General features: G+C 42.8%; 1 pseudogene; it reads right to left on the bottom strand.

The window, feature by feature from the left end:
* Window positions 1-681: 681 nt before the first annotated feature.
* LOC127670539 (WD repeat-containing protein 75-like) lies at window positions 682-5,339 on the bottom strand (annotated as a pseudogene).
* Between the last annotated feature and the right edge of the window lie 1,415 nt (window positions 5,340-6,754).

Raw genomic sequence — 6,754 nt, 5'->3', positions numbered from 1 at the left:
ATGAATTCACGAAATTCTTAGGCAAATGAATGGAACTAGAAAATATCATCCTAAGTGAGGCAACCCAATCACAAAAGAACACTCACTAATAAGCTCAGAACACCTAAGATACAATTCACAAACCACATGAAGCTCAAGAAGAAGGAAGACTAAAGTGTGGATACTTTGGTCCTTCTTAGAAGGGGGATCAAAATACCCATGATTCATAGCCAACCAATGGACTGAGCATAGGGTCCCCAATGGAGGAGCTAGAGAAAGGGCCCAAGGAGCTGAAGAGGTTTGCAGCCCCATAGGAGGAACAACAATATGAACCAACCAGTACCCCCAGAGATCCCAAGGACTAAACCACCAACCAAAGAGTACACATGGCTCCAGCTACATATGTAGCAGAGGATGGCCTTTTCAGACATCAATGAGAGGAGAGGCCATTGGTCCTGTGAAGGATCAATGCGCCAGTGTAGGGGAATGCAAGGCCAGGGAAGTGGGAGGGGGGTTGGTAGGCAGGGAGAAGGGGAATGGGATGGGGATTTTCAGAGGAGTAACAAGGAAAGGGAATTGCATTTGAAATGTAAATACAGCAAATATCTAATAAAGAATAAAATAACTTTGAAAGTTTTTGGAGTATTAACAGACAGTAAAAACTAAGGAAAACATGTCTCTGTATCATGCCACAGCCATGGCCTACAGAGCAGTAAGACAGCTCTAATCTACTTTGCTGAACTTCCTTAGCTCTTTCTCTTCAGATTTTGACAGCAGATGTATACAGCATCTTCCCCCAAGGTGCTATTTGTGTCTTTGGCTTTTTCAGTAAGATCATATCCTTCATCTGAAACATCACTTTCTTTGTTTCCCTCCATATCGACACCATCAGGAATTTCTTCAGCACCTTTAGTCACCTTAGACCCCAGCGGTGAGTTTACAAACAGAGAGCACCGGAAAGAAGCCAATGGTGATGGCGGTACTTGGGCTGGGGTGGGAAGAAGCTCCGGAATTACAGGTATTTTCTCTCTTAAGGGGAGTTGTACCGGCTCAGTCTCTGAAGTTTCCATTAACGTTGTTGCATCCTGCTGTTGCCTGTTTTCCCAACATAAAAGAAAATGGAGTCATTGGCAAGCTTCCTTCTGCCAGCAGTTGTCTGCTTGTTGCTGTGAGTTTCTCTTCGGGAGACTTGGTACTGAACGTTAATAAGTACTGTGATTTAGTTAGGATGTAAAACTGAGATCTACTTAGCCACTGGTGAGCTCCTGAGGTGAATGATTCTGAGACAAACAAACACTCCCCACTGGACTTCCTCTCTGGAGACATCCTTTGACTATATAATGGCCTTGGCTCACTAGGTTTAAATGCGAACAAATCTGTGCCCCCTGAAGACTGGGCCAGTGCAGCAACATGGTCTGAGTAAGGGTCAGGTTCCATAACTCTAACATTTAATTTCGCACTCCACTGCACCGGACAACTGAGATCCCAACAGCAGAGCATACCATTCTCAGCAATGCCAAGGAGACACTTGGAGCAGGTCAGTCTTCCAAAGCAAAGGTTCCTTATTTTCACAGTCTGTTGGTACATTTTAGTTCCCTTGTTTCTGAATCCCATATTGTAACTATGTCCTCAAAACTAACTGCTAGTAAGGAGCCATCTTCAGAAAACAACAACTGGTCGCTTGATACTTGTGGTTACTACCCACAAAGTCACAAGTTCAGCCAATGACTTTTTTGTATATATCAGCATCATCTGTTAATAGCCACACTTTGAAGTGGCCATCTCTGCTAGCGGTGAGCAGTATGGGTCTTTCACAGTTTTCTGCATTATTGAAACATGGTGATCTTTGTGTTAAGAACAAACCCTTGGGTTTTCTTGCTAGAGCTCCGCAGTTACATTTGCAACTCGAGTTCATTTTCATTTTCTTGCCGTTGTTTTGCTGTTGTCAACCAAGTACCAGAGCAGCCGAAGGCAGCCTTGATTAGTTCAGTTTGCATTAGACCCTCATCATTGGTGTACCCTTGCTGTGATATCTAGATTATATAACTGCTTATCAACCCTGGAGAGAATAAAACTGCACGTGACCCAGCATTCCATTCAAAACTAAAGCTTTGGTTCTTGGGTCAATCATCAAACCAGTAGATACACTCCTATCTCTCAATAGGCCTTGAATTACTGCAGATGCATCAAGATTTCGGTGAATAACTCTTATCTTGTTATCAGAGTGGGAAGCACAGAACAAATCTCCTGCAGGTGAGACAGAGATGTGCTCCACGGAAGATCCTGACTGAGGAAGAAACTCTTTGTTCTTCTGTGATCCATCCCACCACTCCACAAGTACACTCTTCCACCTGCCACTCAGCACACTGGTGTCTGTCATTGTAAAAGCCAAATCCATAACCATGTCGTGGTGCCAATGCAAACACGCGTATGCATACTTCTTATCATCATGAAAATTCCTCCAAAGGCAGATTTTGCCATCCATGTGACCAGATGCGACATAATCTTCCTTTGGGTGGCAAGCAACACCTGTGAACTTGTTCTTTGCATTCTTCTTGGGTTTTGTTGATGGTAAAGAAACATGACATGCTTTTTTTTTTCCTTTTTGAAAAAATAAACAGATAAGTAGATGTCCCAGACTGCAGCAATGTATTCTCCCTCGTTTCCGAAGGCAATGCACTTAGGGGAACTCTTTACGTAATCTAGAACAAAGGTGAGCTCCTTAGCTTCTGCATCCCGGCTTGTTGGCTTGGGCAGTTTCACTGACACCAGCTAGAATATGCCTGGCTCTTCTTAGTGTAAGAAAGACGGACTCTTCGGTGTGGGGAGGACTGAAGAGGGCATGGAGTTTAGGTCCAACAATGAAAGTCTTTATCAGGCTGGAGAGATGGCTCAGCGGGTAAGAGCACTGACTATTCTTCCAAAGGTCCTGAGTTCAATTCCCAGCACCCACATGGTGGCTCACAACCATCCATAACAAGATCTGACTCCCTCTTCTGGAGTGTCTGAAGATAGCTACAGTGTACTTACATATAATAAGAAATAAATCTTTGGGCCAGAGCTAGCGGGGCCGGAGCAAGCAGAAGTTCTGAGTTCAATTCCCAGCAACCATATGATGGCTCACAACCATCTGTACAGCTACAGTGTACTCATATACATAAAATAAATAAATCTTTAAAAAAAAGAAAGTCTTTATCAAAATGCCATCAAGATGCACAGCTTAATTGTGCCATTAAAAGAATAAGAAGTTGGGGCAGATGGTTGTTGGGGCTGATGAAGATTGCAGACACCAGATGTTTGTGCCCATGCAGAATGTGTACACACTCTCCTGTGACTATGCTGTAGACCTTAACCACGGCTCTAGAGACACAGAAGATATACTTGGAATCCACAGAGAACACCGCTCTCCTGAACGTCAGCCGGCTATCACCACAGCAAGCCACGTGGACTCTCTCTTCCATCTTCGCACTGACGCAGGAACCTGATAAGACAGATTTTTAATATAAGCTTAGAAATAAGTACCGTGCCAAGAGGGAAAGAAAAGGCAAGGGCAGCCATCCAGGGCACTTTAACAAAAGTGTAATATAACACAGGAAGAAGGCAATCTCCATCTATTGCTATGAAGGGCCATCTTACCCAGTAATGAAACATATTGACAGCAATACCGAGCTGTCATTGGAATGTCATAGAGACGCTGGATTGTTTTCAAGGGAAGTTACTGGAAGTCATTTGAGATATTCATGCTGTTGTAATAGACCAACTAGAGATATTTTTATTCCAAACTCCTGGATGAGAAAATATTTGGAAGAAAGTACAGTGCATTTATATACAGGCTTAGATGGATGAAAATTGATTTTTATTTCCCTGGGAATTTAACAGTCGTTGAGAGCCGGTGTACCGGGGCAAGAGGTTGACTTAACGTGAAGCCAGTGTTTATGCTTTCTTGGTAGGACAGAGAATTCCTGCTCTGCTTTCTGCTTCCCCTGAGAGCCTGATGACCCTGGGGTGTGGTGTCTGCCTCTTCAAAATATTTCTAAATTGTTGCTCAGTGCTTTGTTTTGTTTTATCTCAAAGCTGCTTTCTTTATATTACCAGGCCCCAAAGAGGCTCATATGGAAAGGAGAACAGAGACAACTGACTCTTCCGCTGGTTTTCATTCTTCTTTTCAATAGAGAATTCACTTGGAACTGGAAATCACTAAAATCTGTTTTCTAGCCTCAAAGTTTGCACCTCTGTCTCGCAATAGGCTGGCTTAAACAGACTGGTAAATTCAATTTCACAACTGCAGAAAGTGTCCTTTTCCAAATAAGTTTGTAGTTGTTTCTGTAGATTCTTGCTATTTTCGCACTAAAATAAAACAAAGCCATCCTTTCTAACATTTTTTTTTCTAAACAGAAATTCAACATGCTGTCCCCATTCCTTAATTCTGTGTCAGCAGTTCTCAACCTGGGGGGATCACCTAAGACCATCAGAAAAATACAGATATTTACCATACAATTCATAACAGCAGCAAAAGTGCAGTCAGGAAGTAGTGGCAAAAATATCATATGGTCAGGAGTCGTCACAACACGAGTTGGGGCGTTAAAGGGTTGCAGCTCAGAGAAGGTGAAAGCCACTGCCCTCTCTAGCCAGACTTATTTATTCCTCTTGATCACTCAATACCATTTTACTACTCTCTCAGGATGTATTAAGGGCCAGCATCATGCTGTATGTGTTACCTGGAGGAAAACTTTAAAACATGACCCTAGCTTCTCACCAGCAGGTACTCATCTTTTAGAGAAAGTAATGAGACCAGGACTCTGGTACCTTCTTGCCTGGTAGGGTTTTAAATCGTGGCCTTTAGTGCTGGAGAGCCTTTGCCGTTCCTATCTCTGGTCTACATCCTATTGTCTTTGTTATCTGGAAGAGATCACCTAAGTAAACCTGAAAAGTACTAAAGAAATTGTGCCTTCGATGGCTTCACTGCTGTCCCTTCCCCTAGCTGGCTTGCTGGGTTGGACCTCAGTGCGAGAGGACACAGTCCCGCTGTGACTTGATGGCGCAGGGCGGGGTGGTACCCAAGGGGGTTTCCCCTTCTCTAAGGGAGAGGGGGGGTAATGAGGTGAGGGATTTGTGAGGGTGGGGGAATGGGAGGAGAGGAGGGGGTGGCAGGCTACACCTGGGGTTTAAAGTGAATAAATAAATAAAATATTTTTTTTTAAAAATATGACTTCATGTGACTACTGGATAAATCCAGTTGGTGGATATAAGAGTTTCTGTACAGCTGAAATCTCTGCCTCATCATCTACTACGTGCTTTTTGGTTCCCTTGCTCCCGGGTCACTTACTCTCCTTTTGTGGTTTTTGACTTCTTTTCCCCATCTTTGCTTTTGATCTTTGGCTATGTAACTCCACCCACTCCACTAGAGAGGGGACATTTATACTCCAGCCATCCATGTTACAAGCTGGGCATTTGTTGTGGGAATAATTCATGATTACCCTGAAATGCAAAAGCAGTTTTCAATCTAAGTTTAAAATTTGAGCGCGTATATATTTTCCTAAAACACATAAGCTCAGATTTTCCTAAACTCATTCATACAGAATTATGGGCCAGCTGATATTCCTGTGAACCCAGGGTTTCTGTTGGAATGTTTCCATGACCTAAGTATGAGACTGTGACAGCCTAAGAAGACACAGTCACCACCTCAAAGCAGATAATTAAAAAACTAGTGTGAATGGTTTTTCCTTTCTTCCTCTTTCTTTACTGGAAGTATATGACAACTGTTTTGTTAAATGGAGTTTTCCCTTATGTAAAAAGTCACTCGAACTTTTTGATGTGATTTTATGTTGGTCAAAGCCCATGTTGCTTTGCCCAATATAGTCCCGAGGTTGCCATAAATAAATGATCAAACAAACAAAACAATAACAACTCCTCTAAGGTTCCAATGTCTCCTCTTCCAGTACTGTAGGGCTACTGTAAGGGTTATTCACTAAGGACGTATAATGCTGTTGGCGTGGGGCAATACAGGGTGGGTATCTTGTATCTTCATCCTTCTCTGGGCTTCATTTTTATCATCTGTGAAATGGATGCAATAAACAGTTTGGCTGCAAGTTCCACAGGGTGAAGAAGCTAATGTCTTTTCGCTATTTGATTGCCAGACCATAGATGCCTACGGAGAGTAGATACCAATTAGATTTAAGTAGCTAGACAGATGAATTCTACATGTAAAACATTTAGCCTAGGGCCCAGAACATTCCAAGTGTTCAAAACACATGAAGGTTAATACAATTTTTAGCTATTTTGTGGAATTCCCTACCTGAACCGTGCCCACAGCACTGTTTGGTTGCGGAAACTAGGCTTCGACGAAGCCCTTTCCAGTGGTGTCCTGAAATAGTAACTCCTTGGCAAGACAAGAATTAGTGGGGAAAGCGTTGGGCCAGAAATCCAGGAGATCAAGACTAAGTTTCAGTTCAACCATTTCCTTAGAAGGGTTGATTCTCAACCGTTAAACAAGGCACTTCTCCTCTTTGTGTCTGTTGCCTTCCTTGTAACACAAATAATTTGGATTGGATGATACCTCTGGGTCTTCTGCCATTTGGAAAGCATGATAGGTCTTTGTCCCTGAGCATTTAATGGCTTTTAGGATTTATCCTCCATGTATGTTAGCATGCTTGTTTTACACACACACACACACACACACACACACACACACACACCCTACAGTGTGTGTGAGAGCCAGTGCCTGCTCTGGGTTTTTAACCTAATATAGCAATGGTTCTTCTAGAGCAATGGACTC

Source organism: Apodemus sylvaticus, chromosome 20, assembly GCF_947179515.1.
Source record: "Apodemus sylvaticus chromosome 20, mApoSyl1.1, whole genome shotgun sequence".
In the NCBI taxonomy this organism is placed as follows: Eukaryota; Metazoa; Chordata; class Mammalia; order Rodentia; family Muridae; genus Apodemus; species Apodemus sylvaticus.
This window is presented reverse-complemented; position numbering and strand designations above follow the sequence as displayed.